Consider the following 24,954-nt stretch of genomic DNA (forward strand, 5'->3'; position numbering starts at 1 on the left):
GACAGGATTCACAGCAACAGTCTTTATTGTATGTTAGCAGGAACAAAGAACAATGGAGCTCCCCGGAGCCCCCTTAATTACCTAGCCAGGTACATTCCCAAAACCAATCCCCACATCTGGAAATCCCGCCGAACGCTGGCCAGCCAATCTGAGCACTTGACTGGCACCACCTGTTGGTCCTAGTGGCTTGCTGTGATTGACAATCCCCAGCATACACAACACCCCTTCCCCCATAAGAACAATAAACACTCTACAACAACTAACAATGGTATATCCAGCTTCTATGCTGTGTCGACATTCCCCACCACTGTGACATTCATGGCCTCACATAATCCTCAAGATGTACTGGTGACTTATGGGTCCTCACGGAACATCTTAATGGTTGATCATCTGCCTGGGTGACTGACTCCTGGGATGACAGTTGGCTTTGAAACTCCTCTCCCACATGGTCATCGTTGGCCTGGCTAAACTGCTGGTTGGTCCGGTCCATAGACCCTGGTTCTTGTTCTGTGCTGGCGCCTGGCTCTTGTTCTATGCTGGCGTCTGAGAGTACTACCTGTCTCTCTTGACCGACCATGGTAAAATCAGCAGAGCTCGTGGGTGGTGTTTGAAGGGCCGTGGTAAAACCAGCAGAGCCCGTGGGTGGTGTTTGAAGGGCCTGAACACATTGCTGTTTCTCAGGGGCCCTCTTCCTCAATTGGTCAATGTGCCTTCTGACCTGCCGGCCCCCTTCCCCTTCCACAATGTATGATACAGGCCCAGTTTTGTCAACTACCACCCCCTGAACCCACAAGTTTCCAACCCCATAGTTCCTGGCCCAAACCGGCTCTCCCAAATTAAATTCCCTCATGGGGGTGGGTTGAACCACCTCTGCGGCCTCTCTATCTGGGTGCAATCTGTCCAATTTTGTGATGAGCCGCCTGCCCCAACGAAGTTCCGCCGGACTCTTGCCAGTGGTCATGCAGGGTGTAGTGTGTTGTGCCAGTAAGAATTGTGCCAACCTTTGGTGCCAGTCCCCACAGATGATGCATCTCAATGCTTCTTTGGTCGTCCTTACATTTCGTTCTGCAAGGCCATTGGTAGCCAGGTGGAAGGGAGTGGACATGGTGTGCCTAATCAAGTTGGCCTTGGTGAAAGCCTGAAAATCAGCAGATGTGAATTGTGGGCCATTATCAGAGACTATGACATCAGGAAGACCATGTGTGGCGAAGAGCCCCCTCAGCACCTGCACAGTTTTTGCTGTGGTCATACTTGTAACAGGGACTACCTCTAACCATTTTGAATAACTGTCTACCACCACTAGGAAAAGTTGCCCCTGAAAGGGTCCTGCATAATCCACATGAATTCTCGACCACGGGGTGTGTGTTACCTCCCACTTGTGCATTGGGGCATGTGGTTGTTCAGGCCTGGACCTTTGACATTGGTAGCAACCCACTACTTGTTCTTCTATTGCTTTATCCAGGCCGGGCCACCACATGTAACTCCGGGCTAAAGCCTTCATCCTCACAACCCCCAGGTGTCCTTCGTGCAGAGCCTGCAAGATTTTATTCCTAAGCTTCTCAGGAATCACAACCCGGCTACCCCACAACAGACACCCTTTGTGCGAAGACAGCTCGTGTCTCCTTGTCAAATATGCCTGGAACTCTGTACCAGGGCTCCTATCTTGCCATCCCGAAACTACCCATGCTAATACTCTGTTCATTATTTTGTCTGCCGATGTGCCAGCAGCAATGTCTCTGGCTTATAGAGGGCATTCAGGGAGTTCCTGTATGGATAAGATTTGGCCTGCCAGTGCTGGATCTGGTTCAGCCACCGCAAGGGGTAATCTACTTAACCCATCATCATGGCCCATATCCATACCTGGTTTGTATACCAATTTGCACGTATATGCAGAAAGAAATATGGACCACCTTAGCATTCTGGGTGACAATATTTGTGGTGTTTGTTTATCTGTTGTTAAAAGTCCCAGCAAGGGCTTATGGTCAGTGAAAATGGTGAATTCTCTACCATACAGGTAGTCATGGAACCTCTTCACCCCAGAGACTATTGCCAATGCCTCTTTGTCAATCTGAGCATAATTCCTTTCCGCTCTTGACAACGTTCTAGAGTAATACCATATTTTCCAGCGTATAAGACGACTTTTTAACCCATGAAAATCTTCTCAAAAGTTGGGGGGTCGTCTTATACATCCAGTCGTCTTATACGCCGGAAAATAGTACATAAATCAATCAAGCGCCCCCATTCTTGCAAAGCAACTTCAAGCCTCCTTAGTCCAGTCCCCCCTCCAACGTGACTCTCCCTTCCCACCCCCAAGAGCCTCTAAGCCCCTTCCCCTCTCCCTTGCAAACAACAGACCCCGGGAGCTCTTGCATTTATTCCAAAGGGTGGGTGGAAGGAAAAGCCCCTTTCGGCTCCAGCGTGGCTGCAAGTTGACGAGCCCGGGAAGGCACGCCCTCCCCTCTCACTGTGGAGGAAGCAGGGCAGGCTGGCATCAGGCGGGAGGCGGCAGGGCAGTCCTGCGTACACGTGTGCTCCCGGGCTGCTAAGGAGTGCTCGGGGAGTCGTGGCAGGTGCCTCACGCCCTTCCCTGTTGAGGCGGCACCGACGGAGCTGTCTGGCGTTGGGCGGGAACCGGCAGGGCTTTGCACCATCTACATCAGACAGGTCTGAATCGGGCTTGTGTCGGACACTTGGCAACTGGCATGTAAGTATTTTCTGGCGTATAAAACAAAAAATCTTGAAAATCTTCTCAAAAGTCGGGGGTCGTCTTATACGCCCAGTCGTCTTATATGCCGGAAAATATGGTAAGCAATTGGCCTCTGTTCACCGTTCTCTTCCAAATGACTTAGCACAGCGCCCACCCCATAAGGAGATGCATCACAGGCTATGCATAGGGGCTTGTTCTCAATGAAATGTGTGATTGTTGAACTGCTGGACAGTAATTGTTTGAGGTTTTTAAAACTCTTGTCATGGACTGTGGACCAATGCCATGGCGTTTTATTGTCCAACAACCTATGTAAAGGCTCAGCAATTGCTGCCTTATGAGGCAAGAATGCATGATAAAAATTCAGCAGCCCCCCAAAAGCAAGAAACCACAGCTAATGCAGGCAGCAGTTTCAGAGATTTCATGCAAAAAACATTCTCTTGGCTCTTGTTTCCCTTCCAGGAGATTGCATCAGTTTAGAAAAAATGACCATCTGGATCATTTGTCCTGCAAGATAAGCAAGAAAAATGTGCTGCTTGGTTGTTTTTATGCTGACCGGAATATGGATGAAAACACCAAGAGTTGGGTGTCCATATACATTTTCTTAATAAATAATAAATATCATGAATGAAGGCGAATGTACATGTCCCAGGATAATGTTGCTGGATCCAATCTGGGCCAATCACTGGGACCCAAGGTTTTGTCTTCTGAGCTTTCGGACTGGTGCTGGAGCCCATCTTCAGGGAACGTCTCTTTAGCAGAGGGTATGCTGTTCCGTGTGTGGTATTTTTCCACACACAGAACAGCACACACTCTACTAAATAGAAGTTTCCTGAAGATGAGCTCCAGCATGAGTGACCAACCCAGACTGGATCCTGCAATAATAGAACTTTCCTCCTTTGGAAACGGAATTTGACCTACATAGCCCAACTCAGACTGGTATTAGTTGATACTGAACTTTAGGAATGCAAAAGTATTGAATTGGAATGTGCAGAATGTCATAGATTCAACTAGCAGGCATGTCAAACTCGCGAAGTCATGTGATGTCATGCGATGTATTGGGACTTTTTCCCCATTGTCAGCAATGGGGTGGGCGCAGTTTTGGCATGATGCATCCAGCCTGCAGGCCGGCAGTTTGACATGCCTGAACTAGAGGGAACCAGTTATTGGACCATGAAACATGGTCATGCTAAATCAAATGATGGTCATTAGGAACCCTGGTGGCACCATGGTTAAAGTGCAGTAGTGATTAAAGTGAAATACTGTATTGCAAGCAAAGTCAGCTCACAGCCTGGAGTTCGATCCTGAGAGAGCTCAAGATTGATTCAGCCTTCCATCCTTTCAAGGTTGATTATATGAGGGCCCAAATTGTTGGGGGCAGTATGCAAATAATGCTGGCATTGTAAGCCACCTAGAGAATGCTGTAAAGTCCTATGGGATGGTATATAAGCCTAAATGCTGTTGCTATTGCTATTATCATAAATTCTTGGCATGAATAACATTGCAGGGATCAAACTCCAAAATCTAGCCAAAGCTAGGATTATAAATAAGTAGGACTAGGGCAAGATCTATAACTAATCCAATTTAAATACAATTTATAAAAGCATGGTTAAGATTATAAGATGAGTGCTCAAAGCTCTTCTACCAGAAGCCCTCTGGGTTTACAACCTAGGTTAGTTCCTGCTGCTTCCAGGGAACATTTCATATAGCAGGCTTTCTTAACCTTAGTCTGTGAGAGAAATAGGACTTCATCATTAGTGTTGCCTTTATGGCAATGAAAAGATAAACCTAAGAAAAAATATGAAATGTTCCCTATAATGTACAGTAATTTCCTTTCCTTCTGACATAAAGACATATGACCAGAGATATACCAAACAGATAATGTGAACAAAATCTATACTTTATAAATATCTTTTTAAACTTGAGCTACCCAAAATGGAAGCTTTTTGCATTGAAGGTGATAGACACAGTTTGGCTTAGAAAGCAAATAAGCAAGCTTATCTGACAATGTAATTTTCCAGGTAGACACTGGTTGACTACAAGTGAGATAGTTTATGGTCATCACTGTTGTCACTGTTGTTACAAAAATCTTTTTAAAGATAAATAGTAAACTTCTGGAACACTGATGTATGATTCTTGTCTGTCTCATCAACATCACAGTAATTATACTATATCATTTACAGTCTTTGGCGTGAGGGAGAAATTGAGAGTTCACCTGGAAACACAATAGGAAAAAAATGTGGATGAAGACTTCATGTTGAGAAACAATTTGCTTTTCAGAGAATTTTCCTAGTCTGAATCAAGATTTGGAGAAATCACTAAATTGTCCAGACACTGCCCTCCAGAAGAAACCTTCAAATAGTAGCTCAGCAATCATGGATCCTTATTTAAGGATTCCTATTTAGGAGTTAGAGGCATTTTTTATGATAATCCCATAAGTTCTATAATTTCTGCAAAGCTCTTTTTTTTCCTGACAAGCATACAATGTTATTTCATTATTTAGTTAAATATCAGTTGTGGCCTATGGGAAAAGATAAGAGGTAGATGACATGGAATGAAGGAACAAGGACAGCCAGAGAATATATTGATTCAAGTACTGGCTTCCTTGTGGACTGGTTTAATAAATTAAAATTTTAATTGATTGAAAGCTTTTGGGGAAATGTTAAAAACCCATGAATGATGCATACAAAAGTTGAATAATCATAATGAACATAATCAGTAGTATATTTCCATAATGCATTTTTTCATCATGTTTCTTTTACTTACCTTTCTTGTAAGGTACCAAAATGCACCAAGTCAGGAAATTACATGGATATAATGTTCAGGATAGAAATAGACATTCTATAGTAGAGCAAGGCCCCTATTCCCTATAGACATTTATTTTTTAAAAGAGGTTTTATTATTCATCCCAAAGCAGCCATCAAATTCATGCATATAACCATTAACAATTCAGAAGTTCATATGATGAATGGCAAATGAAAGACTACTTGCACATTAGCCCTAAAATGCACATCTGTCTTCATATTTATAACTTAGTACTGGAAAAAAAGTAAAATATGTAAATTACGTTTGTGTAACACCATATGTAAATTACGTTTGTGTAACATCAGGATGGTCTAAACCAGGGGTAGGCAACCTCGGCTCTTTTATGACTCATGGACTTCAACTCCCAGAATTCCTGAGCCAGCTATGCTGGCTCAGGAATTCTGGGAGTTGAAGTCCATGAGTCATAAAAGAGCCGAGGTTGCCTATCCCTGGTCTAAACCAAATAGTTTATATGCATGTAAAGGTACTAATTCAATTTTCACTATCAAGCAAGTCATAAAATCATAGAGTTGGAAGAGGCCCTTATAGAACAATGATTCCAACCACTTGCTCAGTGCAGGTACCACATTAAAGCATCCTTAGCAATTGGCGGTTCACCTTTGCTTGAACACATCAACTGAAGCCAAGGTACTGCCTCTCAGGATTTTGTTCCACTTGTCTTACACTTCTTATTTCTGAGGAAGAAGTTTTCTTTAAATCAGTTGGAACCTGATTTGGAAGGAAAGTAAACCTTGATCTTCTGATTTACAACATCCTTTCAGATATTTGAAGAGTCTTATCAAATGTTCCTTTCGTCATTTTTGTATCAAGACTTTCCAAGTTCCTTCTAGCCTCTCTTTATAAAAACTTAATTTTTAGTGCCCTGATTGTTCATGTTGTATATTTGTGATTGTGTTCTTGTTTCTCTGAACCCTTAAAGTGTGATTGGACCCCTGTAGTCTGACAAAAGCAGAATAAATTGGACTGATAATTTCCTGTGTTTTAAAAAGTAGAGTTTAGTTGAAGCAGTTAAGATTTGTATTTGCATTTTTGCAACTATCCCCACTATTAATTCAAGTTTCATTTGCAACCAATTAATATTTCATGTCCTTTTTGCAAGCAGTGTACTCCACTGGGTTAGCTGCTAAATGAAGAACTTTGCATTCACTACTTATATATTATTGTGTTGCTTTCAGCCAATTTTTCTAATCTATTGAGAATTAAAACTTATTTTAATCTATGCGTGTAAAACTATTCAATTAGACAGAAATGTGGAATATTGGAGAACCAGTTTGGTGTAGTGGTTAAGGAATCAAGCTAGAAACTGGGAGAGCATGAGTTCTAGTACTGTTTTTGGGAATGGAGCCAGCTGGGTGAGCCTGGGCCACTCACTTTCTCTCAGGCCTAGGAAGAAGAAAATGGCAAACTACTTCTGACAAAACTTGCCGCTACTGACAAAAAGTGCCAAGAAAACTGCAGGGACACGTCCAGGCAGTCTGTGAGAATGCAACACAATTAAATGGAAGGATACAACATTCAGTATTAACCTTCTCGTCATTATTAGCTATATTAAAGGAAGTCTAAACCCACTGATACTGCTCTTCCCACTTCAGTATCAGTGGCTTGGAAGGGGGGGAGTTCACATGTCAATTTCTACACCTGCTTTTATTGTGTCTCTCAATAAGGACTATTTTTTTGGCATCTTTATCTGAATTACATATTTTGAAAAGAGTTTTCCTTAATCTAGCATATATTTTTCTGTTTTCTTTCAACCATGCAGTGACGATTCTCTTTCACAGAAAATACCTCTTATTTTTGTCACTTTAAAAGAAATGGAGAGGAACACTATCAGCAGTCTTATTTTGAATTTTCCAAAAATAATTTGCACAGATCCAATAGACCAATTCTCTTCCATTACCATAATATGCATAGAACAATATAATGCAGTGAAGATACAAAGAAGGATGCCTTTCATTGTTACATAGAAAAAGAATCCCAACCCTTCACTGCTCTTTTGACAGTGCAAACTGAATCCTATTGTTGGTAAAGTCAGGACTTTTTAAAAAAAAATTGTGTGCAGAGATCAGTCACTCAAGCATACCCAGAGAAAATCTATCTTCTCAAAAAACAAGAACAAGCAATCCATTCCTTTGTAACCAGTTTGTTAACTTGGCTCAATTTTTCCTTGTAACTGCAAATTGATGTACTCAGATTAAGAAATGAAATTGGCTTTTTTCCTGAGCAGTCCACTGCCTTTTCAAGAGAAGAATTAATCCTCCCCTCCATCCCCACAATCTCTCCTGTACCTAAACATTTGCGCCAGAGCAATGGGTTAGTTTAGTGCAGAAATTTGCTTCTGAAAGTGCTCCAACAAAATATTTAATATTTAATAATATTTTGTACATTTGTTAAGCTACTGACAATGTGGAAAAGCTGGCACTGTAGAGAATGCCTAGGAAACCTATAGAATATGTGACTTTTTAGGCAAGTATATCTGTGATCTTTTAATATGCTATATATTAATCCCTAGGCATTGTATTTAATACCTAGGCATTATGGAAAATGACAAGAACTATTTAGGTAAAAGTATGAAAAGAGAATCATGAAAAGGATTGGGTTAAATTTAGGATTAGGGTGAGGATTAGGATTAGGATTACAGTTAGAGTTAGAGTTAGGTTTAGGGTGAAGGGTTAGGATTAGGGTTAGGGTTAGCCTAACTATAACCCTAACCAGGGCTTTTTTTCTCATAGAACGCTCAGAACGGAGTTCCGGCACCTTTTTTGGATGGAACCTTGTAGGGTAGGCAAGGTGGGTTGTAAGACATGTGTGAGTTCCGGCACCTTTTTCTTTTACAAAAAAAGCACTGACCCTAACCCTAACCCTCACCCTAATCATAACCCTAACCCTTTATTGAAAATACCTATGTGAAAATGAAAGAAGAAATGAAAAATATAGTACAGAACTTTCTTACTAAGGAAAAAAAAGAGAAAAAGACCAGTATTGACTTACTTGTTGCAACAAGGAAGATAGAATGGCATTTTAGTGGGAGTATTTTATACTTTACTGGTTTGCCTTTCAGCATTTTATAGAATGCCTAGGAAATGTGTGAAATATTAAGTGTTTTCTGACATTCTTTAGATTTCCTAGGCATTCTGTAAGGTGCCTAATTTTACACATTGACGATAACACACACACACATACACACACACACACACACACACACACACACACACACACACACAAATATACAGTATATAAATATATTCAGTTTAGATTTAAGAAGACCTGGCTTCATATGACAACACAGAAGGAAATTTCCTCCTTTCCAACTTGCCAATTGCAGAATTAAGTGAGCCAAGGATAGATGAGCTTTATTTTATCTGTACAGTATGTGATTGTTTCAAGTCGAGCTAAGGCCTCTTGTTCAACACATCAATGTTTTTTTTCTAGTTTGGGTCAAGAAGATTGTTAAGCAGAAAGAACCCAAAAGCTTCTCTGCTTTTCATATGAACTCCCTTAGCATATACCTAGAGCAGAGGTCTGCAACCTTTTGGGCACCAGGGACCGGTTCCATGGACAGAGGTTTTTCTGCGGACTAGAGGGGGCATGGTTTTCTGTGCTGCCTGCATCCCACAGATGGGGCTTTGCTTGTCTGTGCAGACCGGTTGGTGGCATGCCGCAGCCCAGTACTGGTCCATGGACTGGGGGTTGGGGACTCCTGACCTAGAGAACTACAAATGCAGCAATCTCACTTAATCATCAATAGTCTTGTAGAGGGTTGTTGAATGGGATATTTCTAGAAGCATGCTGAGTGATAAAACTGGCATCCAATCCAGAATCTTGAAGATCTACATTCAGCACAGTTGTGTTTCCTTTCTCTGGGTGTGAACAGAAATCAGCAGATGTGAAACCTGGAGAACTTGTTCTGTGTTGCATGTTTTGTAAAAAAAAGCAAAAGCAGTACAGCCGATAGCATTGCAATATATAGATGAAATATATACACAATAGATCCCATATGTTTGATTACTACTCTATTCTGAACAAGTATGTTTTTTCTAACATTTTTTAAAAAATGTTTTCATATGCAACCTTTCATAGCGTGCACATTTTATACATACTTTAGAGGTAAATATTCTCAAATATAGTCATTTTTGTAGATGGTTTCTCAAAACCTGAAGCAAGGGCACTGGGAGGCAGGAGCTTAAGTAAGCTATGAATCATTTCCCCATTCATATGACCATTGCAGAAAGCATGTTGTTATGCAACAAAATTGTGATGAATGTGAATTCTTGTATGAATTTCTATCTTGGGCAGATGCAAGATGAGTATACACTCTCTGGGAGATAATAGTGTTAAGAGTTCACCTTAACTATATATGCCTGCAGTAAAGGAAGCTTATTAAGGAATATTTCCTCAATTGGACAATAGGGACAGATTAGCTGGAATTGACACTCTCTGCAGATACCCAAGCACAAGAACCTAATTTCTTTTGAGTGTTGAGGGAAGTCTGGATAATGGTATTAAATTTATGGAACAGAAAGGCATCGCCTTACATTATACCCTTGTGCTAGTTACCTTACAGAAGATCAACATAGGTGTAAACATTTAGAGCAATTAGATCCCAGCCTTCATCTGAGTTTTAAAGGGCATTTTGGAGTCTGAATTAAAACAAAATTATATGAGAAGCTGGCACGCCAGACCCTTAGCACATGTTTATTTACAAGGAATGCTGTGTCCATTTCTGGTCACCATGATACAAAAAAGATGCTGAGAGTCTAGAAAGAGTGGAAAAAAGAGCAACAAAGATGAAAGTGGTCTGGAGGTTAAATGGTATTGTGGGAAGTCACCCCCTGCCAGAGAAGGAAATATTAAAGAGACAGAAAAGCATGCCCACTTTTTCTTTATAGCCCCAAATCTCCCTCCCCAAAGCAGAAACCAGCTCTGTAGAAATGCAGATGTAAACCATTCAGGAAGGTTGAAGCTTGAAGATTAACAAGACAAAGACACCTAAAATCTACATACCCCACACAAATTCTAAGATAGGACATAATAGGATTAAACCACAGATGCCAAAAAGGCATACTCAGACTCAGGTCAAAGTTCATGCCACAGGAACAACTCCAAACAAAAGGCTCAAGAAAGTATAAAAACCCACTCCCTACATGTGCTCTCTCTCTTTTCTTTCAGATCCATCTTCCTGTCTGGCTCTCCTCTTCCATAAACTGCAACCTTCTTTCTAAAACAGTTGCCATTTTGTTTATTCCTGGCTTGGACTCAACTCAACTTTTCCTTCAAGAATATGATGAACAGTTAAGGTGTTGTGATTCAGCGTCAGCCTGTGGTTCCGGCAGCTGAGTCGGATGATTCTGAAGAGGAGGAGGAGGAGGGGTTTGGAGAGCCTTTGGTGTCAGACAAAGGGTCTGATGCACTGCAGAACTCTCAGCCTGGCCCCTCCCATCTTGTTCCTCCTCAGACACAGCTGTGTGAGCATGAGGGATTGGAAGAAGACGATCCACAACTGGCTCTGTTCAGGGACGCTAGGAGCAAGAGGCAATCTAGCAGAACAGAACAGAGGAAAGCAATGAGGCAACTCAGGAGAAGGCAATGAGAAGCCATGCCTTGGGATTGCTGATAAAAGGGGAATGTGTGGGAGGTGCTGGTTGCTGAAGGCAACCATTTGAAGATCTTCTGCTAGAGTCCTGGTCTGTTATTCTTGTTTAACTCTTGTTTAACCTTTTTGGTTTAAGTCTTGTTTGAACTTTTCATTTAATTTTTGTTTGAACTCCTTGTAAATAAATTTGGTTGGGTTTTTTCCAGCCTGTTGACTATAAAAAGGGGTTGTCCCTGACATTCAAACAGGGCCAATCGTAGACTGGAATAGAACATAAGGAAACTTAGTATCCTTACTTACTGTTCCATCAAGACATGAAAGGTATTTAAAAATCCATTCTGTGAGAGCCATTATCACTGCAAGCAACAACATCAACACCGTCATATTTTTCTATGGACATGTCTCCAAAAATAATTACCGGTACATAGAAATATCACATTAGAAATGTATACTGGCAACAGCCTAGATTAGAATAATAGAATTGTGGAGTCAAAATAGACTACAAGGATCATCTGGTCCAACCCCCTGCAATGTGCAAGAAAGCCAACTAACCATCCTTGAGATGTGGTTGTCCAGCTTCTTCACAAAAGCCTCCAGAGATGGAGAACTCAGGGCCTCCACAAATAAGATATGTCCATTGTTGTCCCAATTGTACCATCAAGAGGTTTTCCATTATATCTAAGTGTAATCTAGGTAGCTACAACCATTATTCATTATTTTTATCCTACTATGTCAAAATTAAATAGTTCCTAATTAACCTTCTCGCAGCATTCTTTTATGTACCTGAATACTAGTATCATGCTAGCATCAGTTCTATGTTTTCTAAACTAAACATGTCAGGTTTCTTTAACATGTCCACAAGTACCTGCAGCATCTTTGTCACTGTCCTCTGAAGCTGTCCTAAGCTGTCAATAGTTTTCTGAAAATGTGGTATCCAGAACAGCACACAGTAACCCATGTTTGTGTCCTCTGCTTTTGTTTAGGCTAACAGTGAAACATATAAAGTAATAGATAGCATAATATATAAATGTGATAGTCAAACTAATTTTAATTCATGACGTGCAACTATTATTACATTTCTTATGAAAAAGAACCACAATGTACTCTGTTCAGATTGGATTAGGATATTTTGTTTTCAGCTATGGTTCCCAGTCCAGTTTATGGTTCCTCATTTGGCAATTTTCAAAGGGAAAGAAAACCCCTACTGAAGCCAATGTCTTCTTTTTTATCTGCCAGTTGTAAAAGTCGAATTCCAAAGAACATCATGGGGAATTAAAGTCCCTTAGCTATTGAAATGAATTTACATCCTGGACTGACTCCTTCCAGATTATTTTTGAGTAAGAAAAAAAAGATGATATAACATTTGCTACAAATTAAAATAACATTTAATTTGACCCGAAGAATAACCAAGACAAAGTATTTAGAATCCAATTAATTATCCTAGTCTTGAGGGATGCTTGGCCTATTAAATAATTGTTTCCTGAAATTAGGATAGTTTGTGTGAAATGGCTTCTGTAAAGCTGTAAAAATAATCATGAATTCTGCTGGATTTAATTGGGCAAGAAGGCAATTAGGACACAGGCAAGTTTATTATAGTCTGCGTTGGTGTGACTTTAAAACTCTCTCTGTGCTTTACAGCTATGTCTATGATAGCATTCACCTCTGATTTAGCAACCTGTCCATTGGGGTTCAGAGAAAGAACAGCCAGTGAAACTAGTAACTGCACGTTGCATAAGATGCCACCTTCACTTTGTCAGCAGGATTGTCAAGAGCCATCACTAATTGACAGGATTTGCCTACAGATGACTAGAGGTCCTTTTCAATATGCCATATGTGTGTATTTCTGTGATATACTTTATGGATGTGAAGGTTGGACTTCAAAGGAACAAGAAAGAGTATAAATGTTTTTGAATGTTAAAGTTGGAGAAGACTCTTGAGAATACTAAGGTACAAACTATTCTGGTTTTTATGTGACAACCCAGATCCCTTGAGAAATCCACACTGCTGGGAAAGATGGAAGAAAAGAGAAGAAGAAGAAGAAGACAACTTGTAGAAAGGTGGATGGACTCAGTTACACTCCACCATTGCAAGATATGAAAGATCTAGTAGGAGACAGATCATCTTGAAGAAAAGTTGTGTGATTGACTTGTTAGCATATAATCTATCAATCCATCAATATTTAGGTATAATATTTTCTGAGTGTATACCCTATATTTCTTTTACAAGTATTCATCCACCCACCCATCCCCCAAAATTTTATTTTTATGTTGAGATACATTGGTCTGACCATCAGTGACTGGTTTGGAAATACCAAATAAACTTCAGTGCTCTACGTTTAACTGTTGCACCATATTGTAAGATGTGGTGCCTCAGGCAAGAGGTACTGATGATCCAGTGGTCTTGGACATTGCAACACAATCTTCTTAAAGTAAAATATAAAGCCTTGCTCATTTACTGAAGTTGTAGTCTGTTTCATCCCAACTACTGATAGTCATTAATTTTATAAAATCAGCAAGAACAGACTAAGTTAACCTGTGTTACAACTGGGACCTACAATAAATGTGCTGTAATTAGCTTCTTTCTAGCTATAATAGGCAAGACAGACAATGGACAAAGAGGTTTCTCCATCATGAGAGTGACATAAAAAGCCATCAGAGCTGCAGCAAATTAGTGAAAGCAATAGTTTGTTTGTTTGTTTTAAAAATAGTGATAAAAATTATAGGTAATTGTGAATATCAGGGTCCTGGATTTTCTAAAGCACTGAGGTCTTCCTTCCTTCCTTCCTTCCTTCCTTCCTTCCTTCCTTCCTTCCTTCCTTCCTTCCTTCCTTCCTTCCTTCCTTCCTTCCTTCCTTCCTTCCTTCCTTCCTTCTCTTTACAGACATAAAATATTGAATGGTAAAATAAGATCCCTATGTTATGATGTGGTAAAGAAACTCCTGGATAGAAATACTGTAGATTTTGCAGAAGATACATTTGAGAAGACGAAGAATAAATTATAATAGGTTAAATGTGTACATTTTATATTCATGGACTAGTTTCCTGTTTAGCACAGTCTTCTCTTCTTGTCGTACAGAACTGAGTGTACAAATGACTGAAACACAAGGAAACATATTTTATTTCTGTAACATTTTTCCCCCTAGGTTGCTTCAGTATCATGCTACTATGGATACTTTGTCAGAAACACAACATCTATTCTAGTGGACAGTGACAATTCCAGTGCTGTAAATTTGCCAATCATATTAACAAACCTCTGTGTCTCAGCAGCTTTCTCTGTAGGAGATCTATTGCTCTCCAATGTATCAAAAGCCACCAGAAGTTATTTAAACATGTTTTCCAAAAAAGCCATACATCACTTCATGCTGAATGCGCAGGAGCCTTTGGGGTGTCAATCATTCCTTTCTTTGTAATTCAAGAAACAGCATTGTTTTATGCCACAGAAACTTTTTAAAAACAAAAACAAAAAAACAGAGTACTTACTGATGTTTGGAACCATTAGTTTAGCAACTGCCCAACCAGTTCAATGATCAAGTGTTCTTAATGCAATTGAAGACCATAGAGGATGTGGCAGAGATGGGCCCTAAACTGGTAGATCTCTATAGATATGTTGTTTTCCATGGTAACCTTAATGGACTTTTGCTGACATCAGGACTGAAATGACAATGATTTGTTTATAGATAAGAGATGGGAGTTGGGAAGAAGAGAACATCTGTTGTATTTTAAGAGAAGGCGATAAGTTATTAAAATGGTTTATATTTGTGATGAAGGAAGAAGACATTTCCTTATATATTTCTTTTTCTTTACTACATTCTGTTTTCTGTTCCATTTTTTCCTATTTTCTTTTCTGCTTCTTATGTTTTTATCTTTATTTTTTTAGTTTGTATTAATCATTATAGTTGTAATTTTTAATAACAGAGAGGGAGAGAGAGAGAGAGAGAGAGAGAGAGAGAGAGAGAGAGAGAGAGAGAGAGAGGAGGGAGAGACAGAGAACACAACTTGACTTTCTAGGTTGAGGCATTACCTTGACTAAGATTGCTGATCAAGACAAACCCTCAAGGCAAAGTAGAGCCACTTTACACAGACTGAAGAGAAAATTACTTGTTTTATTGATTTCTATACCATTTTTTTCCATCTAGGATCACAAGGTAGCATGCACAATATTTCTTCCTCCAGCTGTACACTCACAAAAACAATCACATTGGTCTGAAAGCTTTCATGGCTGAGCATGGGCTTTTTTTTAGATAGAATCCAGCATTCTAGCCAATAAATCACACTGACTTTTTGTATTTTTCCCTGATAACTTTAAATGTTGAAAGAATCTTTCTCCTCTGTAAATTTAAATTGTCTTCTAAAACTGAAAAAGCCATTTTGTGTAAGGAAGGTGTTTTTTCAAAACAACATAAATAAATAAATGGTCAAGAATCTCCCCCTTTTTTATTTTGCAAAACAAAGTTGTTGCCATCTTGCAAGACTTCCTGTTTAGTGGTTCAAACTATGACCATAATGGGAATTTGCTTTCGTTTCTGTTGCAATGTGTCAAAACTTCCTCTGTCATGAGTTATTTTAGCACAAAAATACCTCAGAAAGCTTTTTGCTTGATTGTGCTTCTACTCAGAAACACTGACAATACCATCACACTTGCAACCTGCCTCCTCTTGAATGTAATTACTGGGCCCAAAAACTGATTCTCCCAAAATTCCTTGGGAATGCTTATGGAATTGGGACTGTCAAACTGTCATCGTTGATTTCATAAGCAGCTAGGAGCACAAACTGTAAATGTTTGTAGATTTACAGTGCAAATGCAGCCACTTTCTGCTATTTATTCAGATACTCCAACTTTTCCCAGGCTTCCATGCAAACTAAAAAAAAGGGCAGTGTTATTTTAAAGTTACATTAGCTTTTAATATACTTGGACTTCAGTAAGGCATTTGCTAAAGTAGATCACAACCTATTACTTGATAAGATAGAAAAATGCCATTTAGGCAGGAAAAACCAAATGCACAGGTATAGTATAGTTGGTACCTTGCTCAATAGTAGTTACTGTGAGAGGGATTTTGGAGTCCTAGTGGACAATCACTTAAATATGAGCTAGCAGTGTGCTGCATCTGCCAAAAAGCCAATACAGTGGTTTTTCTTGCCTAAATGTAGAACCTTACTTTTTTCACCATTGAATTTCATTTTGTTAGATAGCGCCCAGTGTTCAAGACTGTCCAGATCCTCCTGTATCTTAAGCCTGTCTTCTGGAGCGTTGGCTATTCCTGCCAGCTTGGTGTCGTCTGCAAATTTGATGAGTTCCCCATCTATCCCCTCATCCAAATCGTTGATGAAGATATTGAAGAGCACTGGGCCCAGAACAGAGCCCTGGGGCACCTCGCTACACACTTCCCTCCATGTAGATGCGGTTCCATTGAGGACCACACGCTGAGTACGGCCTGTCAGCCAGCTACAAATCCATCTGGTGGTGATTCTGTCTAACCCGCATTTTTTCTATCTTATCAAGTAGAAGGTTGTGATCTACTTTATCAAATGCCTTACTGAAGTCCAAGTAAATTATATCCACAGCATTCCTCTGATCCACTAATTTTGTCACTTGGTCAAAGAATGCAATAAGATTTGTCTGGCATGATCTCTTTTTGACAAACCCATGTTGGGTTTTAATAATGACTTTGTTTGCCTCTAAGTGCTTGCTGATTCATTGTTTGATTATCTTTTCCAGAATCTTCCCAGGTATTGAGGTCAGGCTGATAGGTCTGTAGTTTCCTGGATCCATTTTTTTCCCTTTTTTGAAGATGGGAACTACATCAGCTCTTTTCCAATCCTCTGGTAGTTTCCCAGTGCTCCAGGATCTTTGAAAAATATAGTTCAGTGGTTCTGAGATCAAATCTGCCAGTTCCTTGAGAACCTTGGGGTGTAATCTATCTGGTCCTGGTGATTTGAACTCGTCTAGACTGGACAGGTGCTCACTTACCATTTTCTTGCCTATCTTAACTTGTGTTTCTGTTCTGTTTTTTATGGCACTATTTTTGATAGGTTGGTCTGTTTTTTCCCTTTGTGTAAAGACAGATGCAAAAAACGAGTTAAATAGTTCTGCTTTACAATACCACTTTACAATGCCTTGGTAAGGCCACACCTGGCATACTGCATCCAGTTTTGGTCACCACGATGTAAAAAAGATGTTGAGACTCTAGAAAGATACAGAGAAGAACAACAAAGATGGTTAGGGGACTGGAGGCTAAAACATATAGGGAACAGTTGCTGGAAAGAAAGGCAGAGTGCTGTCCTTGCTGAATGACCAAAGCAGGTTTTAAAATCATTTCAAAGGCCATCCAGGCATAATAAATATATTTGCTTTAAAAAAAAAAGAATTGTGGTGCCAGGTGAAACCTTTTATTGTATAATTGTTCTCTTTGCACTTAGTTTACTTCTGTTTCACTGATTTCTGCTATTGTTGACAATCACACAGGAGGAATAATTACAGTTGTCAATTACTTTTAACGCATGGATTGATTTGAATTCAGTTGGTAAACATTAGACTGACATTCAGCAGTTCCCTCCCCTCCATCCAGGACATAGCACAGAAGTGTTGCTTGAGCAGGGTCCATAAGATTATCTAGGGCAGTACACATCCTCTTCACAACCTGTTTTCCTTCTTACTTTCTGGGAGGAGGCTTCATGGTATATGTAGCAGAACATCCAGATTCAGCCATAGTTTCATTCCATACAGCATTAACCTTGTGAACTCTCAGGCTTCCTCCTTCTGTTATATATTCAAGATGGACAGTCTTTAATATTTATTTGTTATGTAATGTAGGGGGTATGGGTCTAGACATATGTTGTATATAGTACGGTTAGGCATGTGTCATGTATGTGTTTCACTTTGACAGCGGGCAACTAAATTTTATTTTTGATCTGTGCCATTGTGCCCACAGTAAAAAAATTACAATAAAGCCTATCTTATCTTATCTTCACCTGCAAGCCTGGAACTGTTCTTTTTTTTTCTTCTTCCCATTAGAAACTCTTTTTTTTTTTTGCTTTTCTATAAATGATTCATCTATTTTTTTTCTTGGTGTCAGCATTTTTCCTTATAAGTCTTGATTTGGTGTGTTTGCATTTAAATGGGGAACATTATAAAAGCTGGAATAGAATCAAACTGGCTGGGATGGGCAACTTTAAAGTCAAATTAATGCCACCAAGAGTAAGTTGTGTTAGAGGCAAAGGACAATAAAGTTATATAATTATAATCTGGTCATGTTTGCATTTGATTAATCCTTTAATATCCAACATTCATCTTGAACTTGGCAAACTTCCTGGAATGCATGTTTTCTAGCTACCCTGCCAAAACTGAGTTTAGAGCTAAAAAATATCCATGCAAAAAGACCCAGAACTTTTCTGGAGCAACATTCCACTATTCATTTCTTTAACCACCTCACTAAATCTGCACCACTTGGAAAGGCTAGAAACTCAGTACAAAAGATTAAAAATGGTGTGGCCAGCTCAGACTGGGAAGATGAAGAAAACCATGAGTCTGAGTAGATTCAACTGGAAGAGTTGCCTAGCAACCAGGAGAGACAGCTATGCCTGGTCTTAGAAGACAAAGAGGCGGAGCTAGCATCTCTCCCAATGCAAAGGCCTCTTTTACATTCTGTACCACATTTTTTTTCCTGCAACCAGCTCTGAAATCTCTTTGATTCTGTATCTTAAAATAGATTGCATTTGGGTGATATGTGGTAACAACAACAACAACAACAATAATAAAATAATGTTGGAAGGGACCATGGAGGTCATCTAGTCCAACCCCCTGCTTAGGCAGGAAACCCTATACCATTTCAGACAAATGTCTGTCCAGTCTCTTCTTAAAAACTTCCAGTGTTGGAGCATTCAGCACTTCTGGAGGCAGGTTGTTCCACTGGTTAATTGTTCTAACTGTTAGGAAGTTTCTCCTTAGTTATAGGTTGCTTTTCTCCTTGACTAGTTTCCATCTGTTGCTTCTTGTCCTGCTTTCAGGTGCTTTGGAGAATAGCTTGACTTCCTCTTCTTTGTGGCAGCCCCTGAGATATTGGAACACTGCTATCATGTTACCCCTCACCCTTCTCTTCATTAAACTACACATACCCAATTCCAGCAACCGTTCCCTATATGTTTTAGCCTCCAGTCCCCCAATCATCTTTGTTGCTCTTCTCTGTACTCTTTCTAGAGTCTCAACAAATTTTTTACATCGTGGTGACCAAAACTGGGTGCAGTATTCCAGGTGTGGCCTTACCAAGGCATTGTAAAGTGGTATTAGTACTTCACGTGATCTTGATTCTATCCCTCTGTTAATGCAGCCTAGCATTGTTGAACTAGCTGTGTATAGAATGTTAACTCAGGGTTATTGTTTTTGTTGTTTTTTTGCTTATGTACATATTTCCTTTTTAAATAGAAAATCTCAAATGTAGTTCGTTTGGGAAAAATAAGATTTCTTTGAAAACTGAGAGGATCATTAAATTGGTAAACTCTACCAATTAGACCAACTTTAAATTACGTAGACGTCATACCACCATTTCTTCCTAGTCTGGCAGCAAAATGATCCAGGGAGAAATTGTTCTCTTTGTATTCAAAGAGAAGAGATAATCCACATTTTAATATATACTCTTTAACATTTCTCTTAATTTAAGAGAATCAGTTCACTTCAAATTAAAGCATGGACAATTAACCTAATTTTCAACTTGAAATGAATATTAATAAAAACTAAGATTAACTAATAATTGTCAAATTACTTACAGTGTAGAAATGGGAGACATCTCATACTAACATATACTTTCCTCTGTAGATAATCAAGGAAATTATATGCCAGGTTTGGAAGGCAGCATAAAAGCCTTAACATTGCTTTAAAAAAAAAGTTTGTTGAATTATGCTGAAGTCCCACTAACTAAGCAGGCCATCTGGAACATACAGATGTAATTTGAAGTTCTTCATTTAAGATAGAAATAACATAAAATCCAATTGCCACAAATCTCAGATAGTATAATCTAAATATCTGGAGAACTTCTAGATATTTCTGAACAAAAGAATTTCTTTGTGGTAGTCTCCATGTTTAGCTTTTGGCATCTCCAATTAGAAATAATTAGCTGAATAATGGAGGGTCAGATCCTGAAGAAGCGCTGCTAGTAAAAATAGATAATACTGGATAATAAATAAACAAATAGCCTGATAATGTCTCAGTGTCTCTTTTCCATTAGAACTATTCTGAATATTTTTCAGCTTGCATGTGAAGGCTGTGGTGGTCCATTTGGATATTTCTTGAGTGCTAGATTTCTTGAACATTAGATTAATAAATTCTAAACATCAGAGATAAAGTTGAGAAGCGAAATTTCTTTTTAGTAACAATGTCATCATTTATGTCAGATCTGCGGTTATGTCATGCTGCACAAGTCACTGTTTGCTCAATTTGCCCAAACGTTAACTTATTATAAATTTCAGACATGGTTTTCTGCCTTTCTGAATAGGTATTATTTAATTGGAAAGGGCAAGGCAAGTGTCATGAATTGGCCTGAAATGTCAGCTTGGATTCCTAATACTTGGGCTTATTAGAAGCAAACAAGTGGGAAAGAAAAAAGAATAACTTTTAATGAAATGAATTAATAGGTTTAACCATTGCTATTGGTGGTCCATTCTTTTTCTTTTCTAAATATGGGTCCTTTTCAGTGTTTTACCTAATCAGCTCAGCCTCCTTCAACAGAATGTCTTTAATTTCAAATTGTCGATGATTTCTAAAGGTTTTGGAATGTCCACTTAGTTTTAGACAGTTTATTACCACAAAATATTCATCTCTTCTGTTTCTTTTCATCCCTTCTTGTTATCTTTGCTGCTAAGGTGAATGTGATCAAAAAGGTGAAAGGAATAGCAGCACCAACATAATCTGGAAAGCACCATATTTTTTAAAAAATGAAATATCCAAGTAGTCATTTCTCTAATATTCAAAGTTTGTACAGGCTATTTCTTACCTCCAGAAATATCTTTAAAATTATAAACATTATCAATGTTCCGACTGATGAACCCAAGGAAGCAAGCAAGCACTCTTGAGACAATCTGATCTCTTAATGCAAAATTTTATTGAGAACATCATTTCGGCACATATGGAATCAAAACCAGCTCTGGCAAAACTCCACCCAAGCCCCACATAGTGAAAGCATAGAATTCTCTCTCCTTCCTCTGGATTAGATCACGATGCCCAGTTATATGCAGCAATATTGTTATGAGACAGTCGCTCTGGGTCTGGCCAGACACCTGGTTACGGTCCTTGGTTCCCATGGTCTGTTTCCTTAATCTTTGAAGTCTGCATTCCAATCCGATTCCCTCCATCCTGAGTTCGTTGGCAAGTTGAGAAGCAATAACTATTGCAGCAGAAAAATAAAATGCTTCAAAAGTCGACGCTGCTTTTCCTGCCCCATCTTCTTTCTTTTCTCCATAAACATGGCCTAAACTTCTCTTTCATTAAGTAACTTTTCCTTTCCTTTCTAACATTTCCCCTCTTTTTCTTTCGTTTGTTTTTTTTTTCTGATCCTTTTTAACTTTGCATACATTCTATTAACATAACTTAGCATTTGTTTTAAAAAGCTGCCTGCAGTGGCTCTTGGCTCCTGCAGTTTTGAACGGGCTCACTTTCTTAGGGATGGTTCCAAAATCAAAGAAGCCTTCTAAAGGTCCCAGCAGGCAGAGCAGTCTGTATCAAATTTTAACGATGGATGCCTCTTGATCCAGCCAAGAGATTTTTTTTTAATATTGGAGAAATGCATAATTATGCTACAGCAGAAATATATATATAGCATCATTATCAGATCCATGCATTTTAATTAAGAATACATTTGTTAGAATCCAGCTCACATATCTTATCTGGAATAAATCCTTTATATAGGACAATCATATTTCTCTTCTGTATTCTTTCTGAGGCTGGTGTTAAGACTGATTTACAGTTCACCATACTGACATTACTGTGTGGTTAATTATTATGCTGATTGTACAACTGGAATTATGAAAGCACAGACATTCAGATCTAGAAATTATATTGCTGTTAAGTTAATGGCCAAGGGTTCTAATTCCCCCGTGAAGTACTTTTAGCGTGCAGGGACTGAACCAGTGAAACAGTTTGCAGTGAAATGTGGCTTCTGCACTTTGTGTTTCAAGAACTTGGAATGGAGATCAATTTCACAGTTTATAAGTTTCAACTCCAGACCCGAAGATCATGAAATTGTGTTATCAATTCTGAGTTGGGAGACTGAGTTAGACAGACAGCTTTTTGGAAACCTCAGGTTCATTTGCCCACATTCTCGTCCTTTCTGATGCTGTTACAAACAATCTTTTTAAACCTAGGAGGCAAAAGCAACAGATAGAGAAGACATTTAAAGTAACCCAAGTATAGGAAATGCATTTTTCCCCTCTGCATCATCTGCCAGAATTAACTATTGCCTTTTGTTCATCAGTCACAAGCAGCATGCAACCCTGGAGGTGGTTGGCACCTTGATGACTTTCCCCCTGCCTTTTTATTTTTTAAAAATATTTAATTCTTGTTTTTACCTGGACCTTTCTTTGAGGTAATTGTATTTTGTATGATTTTTAGGTTTTAATTGTACACTGTCCAGAGTCACTCCATGAGTGAGATGGATAATTTTTAAATTTGACAAATAAACATAAAGATGAGCACTGCATATGAAATCAAGATGGATAAATAGCAAATATGATTAGCTTTGTTGTATTTATTTATTTCTTTAATTTGCCAACATTTTAAGGAAGACAGTCATCTGATTAGATTTTCATACTCAGAGTACCAGTATAAATTGGAGTCATCCTATTAAAACTTTTAATAGTCGTTAGGGTAAGCTATAGAAATAAAATTGTAGAAGCAATCAGTTCCAAGGCTATTGCTTGTCCTAAAAAAAGGATAACTAGAAGGGAAAGTGAATGCCATTTTCTGAAAATGTAACCATTATTATAGGACAGAGGAAGTGAAAAAGATTTGGAGGGGCTAATGTAGTTCCCTTATCAAGAAAAACTAGAAAACTAGAAAATACCTGACTTTAGAGGGAAGATGGGGTAGGGAAAATCTGTTGATAAAATCAAGGACAATGTGAAATTAATGTTAAAAAAGAGATGTTTTCCTCTTGCAAAATACTGAATTTGAGGCCATTCACTAGAGAAAATTCAAGGCCACCACTCTATATGGAGAGATTTAACGCTGATAAAAGGAAGTCTTTTCTTACATAATAAATGCCATATATATGAAGATGAGCACCGGTTTATCTCTTTATTTGTTACAGTTATTTCAAGCCTTTCCACCATAACATCAAATTGATGCTCATAGCACTCCCTCCATTTTCCCCCAGCATGAAACATTGGATTGATGGAGAGCAACTGGCTGAGAGTCAGCTAGAAAGCTTCCATCACTGAGAGTAGACTTGAACGTCAATGTCGGCAGTATTAATTTAATGCCTTCACCTCAAATGGTTTTTAAAAGGAAACTAGATCATTTAATTGAGGATAAGACTATCAGTGGCTTCTAGCCTTGATGGCTGCTTATCATCTCATTAATCACAAGCACTACATTTTAACTGTCAGCTGTCATCATGCTTATCATGTTCATGAGCTTTCTGAATGTAATTGGTGTGACATTAGATTCCTCCTCAAAGCTGTGGAGTATGTTTTCCTCCAAGCCTTGATTTTGAAGAAGCATATGCTGGCATAAATTGCTCTGCCTCAGTGATGTGAGTATTGTTTTCCTTACAGTTTTAATAATAAGTTGAGGGAAGCAATTGGTGGATTCCCTGGCTTTGCTTCTGCTTCCCTGGACATCATATGGTGGCAGGAACTAGAACCATTGAGTGCTGTTCTTATTGTGTGGTCAGGTGGGCATGTACAAATGTGAACAGGTGTTTAAGATATCAGGTTTAACCTCTTTTCAGGTGGCCCAAGAACAAGTCACCAGTACCTTGTACTAGTAAACTGCCATTACTTTTTATGAGTCAAATGTTTTTTGAAAGAGCATTAAATTCCCTTTCCCAATCCTAGGTGTAGCATTGATCTGAAAGAGTACTAAACAAAGTCAAAAACTGACCCAAGTAATAGGACAAGGGTTCAAAGTTATGTAAGAGGGAAGAGAAAAATTTACCGGGATTATCAGAGGCCATTATGGCCAATGGCAAAGAACTGTTCTGGGTAAAAACCATATTTTTGACTCGTTTTTCTTAGGTCCTAAAGAATTACTGAGATCTGAGACTTTCCAGAAAGCTCTGAAAATACTTGTAATCAGGATATTGGTTGAGACACGATGAAAAATGCACATTTGAGAGTGCATCTTCTGCTTTTGCTGAGTGCTTCATCCCAACATTTCTGATTGGAGAAATTGTGCCTCACAAGAATGTGAGAAGGAGATTTAGAACTTTCAAGGGGGTTACATTAGCTTGTTCTAGGAAGTGGTTGAGATGTTTGCTGATTGAACAGAGTACCTAGAGAAGCAGAAGAGCATCATGGGGGAGAACTGGCTAAATATGAATCTCAGATAACAATTGAAAGGAAAGAATGAAATAGAAGGTGGTTATCCCCTTATTCATCAGACATCCAAAGCCATAGTTGTCAAAGCAATAGTACTTAGACTTATATACCACTTCACAACACTTCACAGCCCTCTCTCAGCAGTTTACAGGGTCAGTCTATTGCTCCCAAACAATCTGAGTCCTCATTTTATTGATCTCGGAAGGATAGAAGGCTGAGTCAATCTTTAGCTGGTCAGAATAGAATTGCTGTGAAGCCATAAACACCAAAATATACACTATATAGAATCAGTGCAATGCTCATTTCAGTTC

The sequence above is a fragment of the Vipera berus genome (genome assembly GCF_964194415.1).
Source record: "Vipera berus genome assembly, chromosome: 1".
Taxonomy (NCBI): Eukaryota; Metazoa; Chordata; class Lepidosauria; order Squamata; family Viperidae; genus Vipera; species Vipera berus.